The sequence below is a fragment of the Bos indicus x Bos taurus genome, chromosome 5 (genome assembly GCF_003369695.1).
Source record: "Bos indicus x Bos taurus breed Angus x Brahman F1 hybrid chromosome 5, Bos_hybrid_MaternalHap_v2.0, whole genome shotgun sequence".
Lineage (NCBI taxonomy): Eukaryota > Metazoa > Chordata > Mammalia > Artiodactyla > Bovidae > Bos > Bos indicus x Bos taurus.
Genome location: NC_040080.1, coordinates 86,557,159 through 86,567,672, shown reverse-complemented (window position 1 = coordinate 86,567,672; position 10,514 = coordinate 86,557,159). Strand labels below are relative to the sequence as shown.

The following is a 10,514-nucleotide window of genomic DNA, read 5'->3' as shown; positions in this document are numbered from 1 at the left end:
TCAATTTATCAAGGCTGCATGAAAATAAATATTCAGGGACATTTGCTTATCTTTAGTGAATTTTACCCTAAAAAAATTTACTAAATTCCCTAAGGTATTTTTTATGGTGTGCAGTCTTAAAAATAAGTGTCTTCTAGACATAAGGGAGGGGGTAGGTGTTGCCTTTTGTTTTGTCTTTGTTTTGTCTTGCTTTTTTTTCTGTTCAGGGTCCCTTCCTTCAATTTCTTCTAATAATAACACCCTTACTTTGTGGGAGAAACATGCCCCCTACCTCCACTTAGCTTTGGTGGAACTGCCAACCACAGTCACAGTGGCCCTGGCCGCAGGGTGAGCTCATCATGGTACTCATCCCCCTGGCCTGGGTGACTGACCCAGGCCTGTAGATCCAATCCAAGCTGAAATGATTTGTGGATGGATATACTAGGATAGCGAGGGGTCAAGATTGGGCAGGGCTAAATTTAGAGCGTTTTAAGGTCAAAGTCCTCCTTTTCCTCACCACATGGAGGTCTGTGTGATGCAGGAGAAATGACCTCAAACTCCTATAGAGTAAGGCTGGGGGAGGAAGAAGGGAGAAGAGAGGCAGAGAGAGGGACAAGGAGAGGGAGAGAGGAAGATGGGGAGAAGAAGGCGGAGGGAAAGGGAGAGGAGGAGGGGAAGGAGGAAGGGAGAAGGGAGGAGGAGGAGCGGAAGAGGTGAAGTGGGGCAGGATGGGAAGAAACAAAGATGGATCAGGGAAGGAGAGAATGAGGAGAAAAAATGAAGACGTCTAGGGAGAAAGAGAAGCAGAGCGAGGGCTATAGAGATCAAAGAAGAGAAAGGGCAGGCAATACAGAGGAAAGGAGGGGAAAAGAGAAGGAACTGGAGAGCAGAGAGGAAAGAGGAATGATGGGGAAAAGGTGGAGATTGCTGAGGACTGTTGTACAAAGACGCAACACACAAAGTGAACTGTTTCAGCATTATCATGTCAGTTTACTTGCTAAACCCCAAAGAATTTCTAGACAGTACAATATTTTGTGATTGAGAAGATAACAGATTTTTCCAGATGAAAGGGTACAAATCAGCATAGATTAATTTTAAGATCATGACCTTGTAAATTTTTGAAACACTATGTAAAAAAGAACAATGTTACTATTTTTCCACCTTCCTTATAATTAAGATTCCTCATCAAAAATTACATCTTTGTGTTCCCTCCAATGACTTGGATACAGTAGATACTCAATGAATGTCTGTTAAATGAGCACGGGCTAGATAGACAGAAAAACACATCACAACTTGGAGGCTCTCAAATGGCATAGCCAAGACCACAGCTAAGACCTCGTAAAAAAAAGCAAGAAGGATTTGTCTGTGGGTTTCTCAGTGTCTTCTTTAAGGACACTTTCATCTCTTTTTGGAACCTACCCTGCCCCCCACTGCTTTTCTCACTCACCGCCTAATAAAACCTGCTTTCAAAGGACAATCAAACACTTCTGCTATCAAGTTGTAAAGGGCCAGAAGAACTTAATGGTCTGTCTTCGGGGGGCCTTTCTAAGGGCGTTTTAAAAAGAGACAAAGGAAACAAAGCTTTAAATGAACGTTTAATTCTGGAATTTCTGGCCAGTGCAGAAAGCATTTAGAGATGATGACACAGGAAGGCAGGGGCCTTCTGGGGTCCCTGTGGTTGTACAAATGGTCATCTACGTGTTAGTTCTGGGTGACAGTGCTGCAGAGTCAGGTTTCAGACAGAATTCCTGAAATCCTGACCACTGGGCCCCAGAAAGAAACCCATCTGTTTGAGCCTGATTGCATTTGTTTACATTTTGCATTTTTCTTGCAGGAAAATACATAGTTATTTTGGCCACGTTGTGCCCACTAAAATCACAGAATGTGTTCCAATACCTTTAATGTCCACCATGAAAAGAACAAATTTATTACTTTTCCACAGTTCCCCAGAGAGTTTTCTCAGAACCTAAAAACAAAATTTTCTTATTAATAGGCTAACACACAGAGAGAGAAAGAAGCCAAAAAGGGGGCAATGAAAAATGCTCATCAATGATTAATTTTGACCTTACTATAGAATTCTTTTAGTCTGTTTCTGTCTTGATTTACTGATAAGGAAAAGGACAGCTTTATCCAGGAATTTCCAAGTATCTTTTTGCATTTTTGCCTTGCTCAGTAACTCTGCTGGATTGTTAGAGGCTACAGCACTGCACTGATAAAGCCATGTCCAAGTACAGTGAGAAAAAGTACCATGATTGATGATCAATGTCTGCCATGGGTGCAAGAAAGAAAATGGTGGATTACATGCCATCAGTTGTTCTTGCCACTTGGCCTTCATTCACATTTCTCCTGGTAACTGAACCCAGATACCCACCTGGGAAACAACACATCTTTCCAAACCAGCCCATATTCTCTGGGCTCAGAGCAGAGCATAAAACCAGGACTAGGTCTTTTGCTCCACTAAGCTAATAGTAGACCAGACTCATAAGACCAAGCTAATCAGTGTTTCCTGTTCTCTGAATCATAAGGACAGGGTTACAGTGGTCAAATAACCCTATCAAAGCCAATAACACTTCAGTAGGAGATGCTACAGTAAAGACTCTCACTTTTTCTGCAGAATTTCAGCTTGGAAGGATTTCGTAGTTCCTAGCATATATCTTGCAACCCTGAAAGAAGATTTCTCCTGAGAATGAATTCAGCCCAGAGGAAGTGGAATCAAAATTTACAAGAGTAACTCTCCATGGCTGCACCACTGAGTCCTATTTAAAGTCATACCTGAAATCACATATTTGCCTTGCCTAAGCTACTTTGGGTCAGATATTCTATTACTTGTAATCAGATGAATCCTAACCGATATGGCCATTAATGCTATTTCCTGCCCTGGCTACAACCTTTGCATCATGCTTAGCTGATTCAGTCATGTCCGACTCTTTGTTATCCCACAGACTGTATAGCCTACCAAGCTTCTCTGTCCATGGGATTTTCCAGGCAAGAATACTGGAGTGAGTTGCCATGCCCTCCTCCAGGGGATCTTCCTGACCCAGGGATCAAACCTATGTCTCTTATATGTCCTGCATTGACAGGAAGGTTCTTTACCCCTAGTGCCACCTGAGAAGCCCGGCTATAACCTTTAACCAGTATGTTTTAAAATTAGTTTACCTAAGGAAGTCACAAAAAAAAAAAAAAAAATGAGGGTGAATATTTGTTGATAGAATGTTAAGGGGGGCTTTTCACAGTTTGGGGGCCCTAAAAGTTCAAAAAATTTCTAAGCACTCTATACCCGAAAAATATAGGCTTCACAAAAAAGTATCTGGACCATCCTTACTCCATCCACCGTCCTGGACATCCTCACTCCGCACTGAGAAATCAGAAGTGATTGGACAGCACAAGAAGGAATCCCTAGAATATGAAGCTGTTCTGCGGAAGAACCTCGATACAATTAATGAATGTTTCCTGAGTACTTGCTGGGCGCCAGGTCAAGGATCTGAGTCTATAAGGGATGAAGATAAAATATAATCTCATCAGGGAACTTACCTTGGCCACCTGATCAGCATTCCAACCGTGCTGATTCCAGCCCTTGTGCGAGAAGTTAGTTTGTCCAGATCATCAATCAATGTTCCATGCGTATGGGTAGAGAACACACATTAGAGGTATTTTTTCATTCTTAGTAATTCACTTGAGCATGCACAGTGCTCTGTGAAGAAAGAGAAATTTCTTCTTTGCCTTTGCATCACCAGAAATTTACCTTGCGGAGGGAGGGTTTCCTGACAAGTTTAGGTTTGCCTCAGTCTCATCAGGGATTGTTCTCAAAGATACTGATGTCAGAAGCTCCCAACACTCTTTCCCCATAAAGACTATGAAGACCAAGAGAAGCAACAGCTCCCTCTAACACTGCTCTCAGTGCACTTCTGTATACTCTTCTAATTCCCTAAACTACATCTCTATCTCACATCCTCTTCCTGATCATCAAGTTGTGAAGACTGCTGAAAACCTCTACTTGCTATCACATGATCATTCAAAGCATACCATGCCAGAACTCACCACACAGAACTCACTATCCTCCCTGTCTTGCCCCTCCCCGTTTCAGAGACCGACTCTGTTGTTCACTGGGTTGTTCATACCAGGAGCCTGAATCTGTCCTTGCCCCACTCTTTATTCCTCACTACCCATTTCTCATCAAACAATACACTATTTTTTAAAGTTTTTATTGAAGTATAATTCATTTATAATATTGTGTTAGTTTCAGGTGTACAGCAAAGGGATTCAGTTACATATATATGTGTATTCTTTTTATTCTTTTCCATTATAGTTTATTACAAGATTTTGAATATAGTTCCCTGTGCTGTAGAGTAAATCCTTGTTGTTTACCTGTTTCACATATGGTAGTGTGTTATCTGTTAAACCCACATCCCAATTTATCCCTATCCCCTCTTTCCCCTCTGGCAACCATAAGTTTGTTTTCTATGTTTGTGGGTCTGTTTCCGTTTTGTATATTAGCTCATTTATATCATTATTTTAGATTCCACATATAAGCTGTATCATACAATATTTTTTTCTCAGTCTAGCTTACTTCACTTAATATGATAATCTTTAGTTCCATCCAAATTGCTGAAAATGGCATTATTATTTTCTTTTTATGGTTGAGTAATGCCTGCAGTGCAGGAGACCTGGGTTCCTGCATTGGGAGGATCCCCTGGAGAAGGAAATGGCAACCCCCTCCAGTATTCTTGCCTGGAAAATCTCATGGGCAGAGGAGCCTGGCAGGCTAACGTCCATGGGTTCGCGAAGAGTCGGACACGACGGAAGTGACTAACACTAATATTCCACTGTGTGTGTGTCTCTCACACACATGCATCTTCGTCACCTTTTCATCTGTTGATAAACTGGCTGCTTCCATGTCTTAGCTCTTGTGAATAGTGCTGCTATGAACATTGGGATGCGTGTATTTTTTCAAATTAGTTTTCATCTTTTCTGGATATATGTACAGGAGTGGGATTGCTGGGTCAGGTGGTAGCTGTATTTCTAGTTTTTTAAGGAAACTCCATGCTGTTTTCTGTAGCAGCTGTACCGATTTACATTCCCACCAACAGTATAAGAGGGTTCTCTTCCCCACACCCTCTCCAGCATTTGTTATTTGTATAGACTTTTTGATGATGGCCATTCTGACCAGAGTGAGGTGATACCTCATTGTAGTTTTGATTTGCATTTCTCTAATGATTAGCAATGTTGTACATCTTTTGATGTTAGCCATCTGTGTGTCTTCTCTCATTTTTTGATTGGGTTGTTTGTTTTTTGTTATTGAGTTGTCTGAGTTGTTTATACAACACATCCTATTGAGCTCTTGTTTATATCTGCTTTTCTCCATTGCCGCTAGCACCACTTTGGTTCAGCCCCTGCTCTCTCTCCAGTTCAGTCCAGGGGCTTAGTCACGTCCAACTCTTTGTGACCCCATGGAGCTCTCTCTCTTGCATTCCTGTTATTCGCCTAACTCATTTCCCCACTTCTAGTCTTATCTTCTCTGATTCAGCCTCAGAGTAATTTTTATAATTAAAAAGTACTACCATGTAGCCCCCATTTACAACACTTCAATCAGTTCTCCTTGTCCTCCATATAAAGTCCCTAGCATAACTCACCATACCTTTCATTATTTGACCTCTGCTTATCTCTCACTTCAAGGATCGCCCACCTTATTCTCCATAATCCCTACGGTTCTAATTGCAGCTCTTCAAACAAAAATGCCTTCTATTGTCTCTGGGATTTTGAACGTTTCTGGATGATATGTTCTTTTATTGCTTTCTATCTGTTCTCTCTCCCAGCTTCAAGTTCTTCAGTTTCTTACCTTTTTTCTGCTTGTGAAAGTATTAGTCTCTCAGTCGTGTCTGACTCTTTGTGATTCCATGGACTGTTGTCCACCAGGCTCCTGTGTCCATGGAATTCTCCAGGCAAGAATACTGGAGTGGGTAGCCATTCCCTTCTCTAGGGGATCTTCCTGACCCAGGGACCTCATTCAAGTCTCCTGCATTACAGGCGGATTCTTTACTGTCTGAACCACTTCTTTCTGAAAGACTTTCCCGGCATCCAGACTGTGCTGATATCCCTGAAATGTACTCCTATAAGGTGCACAACTAATCCTACAACTCAAACCCACTGAACTAAACTGCCTCTTAGACTGTAAACTCTTTGGGAGCCAGAACTATGACCAGTATATTATTGAGTTCCTGATGATTAATACAGAGACAACACAAACAGGACGTCAAAAAAGATGGATCAAATCAAAGAATGAATTACCGAGGACTCTTGAGTACCCATAGGTGAAGCAAAGAAAATACACATATCTGGATTTTGATGTCACATAGCATTTTGGTTTGTATGTTTACTCACTAAATATGTGTTCTCTGTTGTTTCCCATTTATCACACGTCTATTCCAATGACCTTGTGAAGCATCTGACAGGAGAGTGAAAATAACGTTTCTCAAAACTAATGACCTGATGTTGCAATAATTTCTCCCCACAACTATGCTAACCATAGCTATGGAATGTGTAAGAAACCGCCTGATTTTTTACTATATGTATATGTCTACATACAGTGTGTATACATATATACATATATCTGCATCCAAGTAGAACTTGAAAGCTGTAATTTCTGAGTTCAATGCCTTCCACGGCAGCTGCCCAGCCACAGTCAGTCACATGAGTTGTCCCTCCCAGGGCCCTGCCCATGGTGGTGGCAGGCCCCTAGAAGCCGGGTCTGAGCTGTGTGGTCCTGCCCCTGTAACCTCAGCTCACTGATCCAAGGTGGGCACAGACCCACGCTGGCCTAATAAGACTTTTTCTCCCAAGAACTGGGAATCTGGTGTTAACCTGGTGTCTGGAGAACTGAGTCATTTGACATGATCTCTTTAAAGTTCCATGGTGCCTCCCCTTCCCAAGGCCTCCCTGGACAACTCTTGCTTACACCCTCTGAGAGTTCTCAGAATTGTTTCAATAAACCTCTTTTGCTGCCTTGCATATAGGATTGTCATTACCATCTTTCTAAATTCCATATATATTTGTTAATACACTGTATTGGTGTTTCTCTTTCTGACTTACTTCACTCTGTATAATCCAGTTTCATCCACCTCATTGGAACTGACTCAAATGTGTTCTTTTTTATAGCTGGGTAATATTCCATTGTGTATACACACCGCAATTTCCTTATCCATTCGTCTGCTGATGGACATCTAGCTGTTGTAAAGCTTGCTGCAATGAACATTGGGGTACATGTGCCTCTTTCAATTCTGCTAAAACCAACCTGTTTGATCAGGCACAGATCTCTAATTAGTTGAAAACAAGGTGACCAACAATCAATGTTTAAACATAACTTTCAATATATGCTATTTATTGACACAAAGACAAGAACAGAAACTCAAATTCCAGAAGTTTTAGTGAGTATTTGACTTTAAAAACAAACATCCGCCCCAGAATCTTCCCTCTGTTTTTGTTTTTAATAAATATACAAATTAAGAAGAGATTAAGTTTTAATAAATGTTCTGCCACAGGAACAGAAGAAAGTATCTTTGTCACCAGCAACCAGCACCTGTCCAGTTTTTCCAAGCCCACTTGTTGGCAGTTCTCATGATCTCTATAGCAAATGAACTTCCAGCAATACTCCCTAAGAGTAGCAGTAGACTATACAAGTAGCCAAAATTGTCTTTAAAGGCTTTGTGAATGAGTGGATATCTTTCTGGGTTAACACTCAGAGTCCCAGAGAAAGAGAATTTACCACAGACATCCAAAAGATGCAGCTGCTCTTTCCGCTAAGACAGATCATGAATGCCCAAAGCTTTTGAAACCTTTATTATTCGGTTAAATTTAGGGAAATTGATACTACCAAAGAGTCCCAGCAAATCTAACTGAATGTACTTCAGAGAACAGTGATACTGGCTGAAAACCATGGTTTACATTCCATCTTCAAAGTGAGATAATGCAAGAATGCCAAAAATTCAACAGAGCCTTCTCAAGTAACAATCTTGTCCTTAAGAGAGCACTGGGATTCTGAGCTGTGGAATTTTCCACTCATTTATTCTTTCATTTTCCATCTTCCTTTGCCTTCAAGTGTCAATTGGCTCCTCTCAGTCACAGCTGTACAAATCACAGGACCCCTTTTTTTTTAATTGGCAGAAGACATATACATTATTCATCTATTCATTTCCATCTAATGGAAATCCAAAAAAGACAATTGTATTTTCCAACAAAACATTTAAAGCTGCTTTTTCCCCCATGAGAAACGGGACAGAAGACTCCATCCATGGTCTATGTAAGTAAAAAACTTTTTGCCTATTAAAGCATGTATGAATTTGATTTTATTAAAATGTAAGACTGCTTTTTTCCTGTTATGCTTCACAGTACTTGTACATAACTATGTAGCAAATTCAATGTTTTTCTTAGCTTGTGAAACCTTGTACCATAATAATACCAAGAACACGCTGTGCTTTTCCCAGCAAATATTGACTTAAGAGGGCACTTTGTTTACACTTATGCTACATCCTTGATAGAAAGCATGTACACATTGCGTTGTGGGATGTGTTTTTCTCTAACTGTAAACACAATGAAGCAGAAAAGTCAAGTAGTGACTCTACATCAAGTGATTACCTTGGCCTCTGGGTTATTGATTGAACTGGAATGCAGGTTAAGGTCATGGTGGCTCTCATTTCGCAGGCTCCTCTGTAGCAAAAGGAAATGACCTGTGTCTAACTCAACATCCACACAACTTCCTATTTGACAAGACAATTTCCATATGAAATGAAGGGGAAAAGTGACATTTGCATTGGTAGTGAGGTATATGTATCTGCCTTGAGAGTCGGCCACAATGATAGGTTCATGATATAAGGATAAACCTTCCTCTCCTTCAGGAGATAGTTTATTACCCTGCTCTGTAAAAGCCTTGTGGGACACACAGAGCAGGAGAAAGAAATGTCCACCTGCCTCCCCATCTTCAACCCAGCTCTCCATGACAGAAGAATGAAATCCTTGAGTAGTCACCATCAACCACTAATGAAAATGCTGAGCAAAAAAAAAAAAAAAAAAAGATGTGAGCTCCAAGCTCTCTGTCAGAAGATAGAAGTTCCATTATAAAAGACAATCATGGCTTTACAAGCCAAACAGAACTTTCTCAACGTCTCACAGCCATCTCATTAACCAATGCTCTCTCATCATGAGTGATCATGGGTGTTTAGAGTCAGAAGCAAAATATGGGGAGCTCTGTCTGCAGGCAAGTAGAGACACGGCATTATAGAGGAAGAGCTAGGTGTGTGAGGAAAATGATGAAGTGGGCATATTTTAGTGCTTAATTCATAAGGAAGAAAATGCAGCGCAGGCAGGAACTTAACCCCTTTCTAGTTGTCATGTCAAATGGATACGTAAACAATTATTTCCATTTCTTTCAATATCAATCCCGTCTATATAATTTGAACTTCTCTTTTGCCCCCCTACTTGGCTTTATTTCAAGGACTGGTAAAGGTACCTCATAAAGGCCTTTCACATATAAAAAGGTACAAATTTCAACATCTTTAATTGTTTTTGAAAGCTTATTGATCCTAAGTAGAGGAAATCATCATTTGAGATGATTCATTTCCGAGTTGCACCAAGTGTACCATTGAACTCACAGCTGGGCATCTCAAATGAAAGATGGAATTTCTGGGACCTAACACTTCAGGGGCAGCAAGGAGAGTGACCCTTCAGTAGTTGATGCTGAAAAAGACTTTAAATTCAAACAATACAGGACACCCAGCACATGCTCCCGCAGCATCATATGAGCGGCAAGCCTTATCTGTTCTGCAGAAGTCTGTACACAAGCCTGGGTGTTTACCTGGAGACGTCACCTTCCTGTTGCCCCATCACAGGTTGCCCTTTTGTTGGTTTAACCTAGTTTTCTCTGTATACACTTGTCAAGGTAAAGGAAAGAACTGTTGGATTTGGGACTTTATATTCTTTTATGGGAGGATTTTGTATTACCACTGAGTAATGAGTTTGCTCAAACGAATATTTTAAGAAGTAAAAGGCAGAGGGAGGAGAGAAGGAGTGGTTATTTTATATCCCGTTTTACATTTTATATCCCATTTTTCCTATGTTAAAATGTCTGGAAATTTCGTAAGCTTAATGCTTATATATAAATACAAATGATAACGATGTAACTTTTGCTTATCCCTGGAAATAGGGATATTTTTGTTTGTGTGTGTGTGCATGCTGCACACATAGCCCACCAGGCTTCTCTGTCAATGGGATTCCCCAGGCAAGAATACTGCAGTGGTTTGCCATGATGTAGGATAAGGTGGAGCAGACTAGGGGTGTGATGGGACAGCCTAGGTTCATGGAGCATATGATGGTGATCTCCAGTGGCCTTGGCCTGCAATGTCTTGAAGTGGGTCTTGGGTTCCCTACCAGAAATTGGGCTGGGTTGTGGCAATGAAAACACCAGATCCTCGCAACTAGACCAGTGGTCAGTGACATAGGCCCTGATCCTTTGGCTTTGCAGAAAAGAATTTCCACAAAGATGGAAA

At 40.9% G+C, this 10,514-nt stretch overlaps 1 long non-coding RNA gene across 1 annotated transcript in view; it reads left to right on the top strand.

The window, feature by feature from the left end:
• Window positions 1-7,755: 7,755 nt before the first annotated feature.
• Window positions 7,756-10,514, top strand: part of LOC113893039 — a 66,413-nt gene continuing 63,654 nt past the window's right edge. Inside the window, exon 1 of the long non-coding RNA XR_003511198.1 lies at window positions 7,756-8,272. This is a non-coding gene — a long non-coding RNA (uncharacterized LOC113893039). The remainder of the gene's footprint in view (window positions 8,273-10,514) is intronic.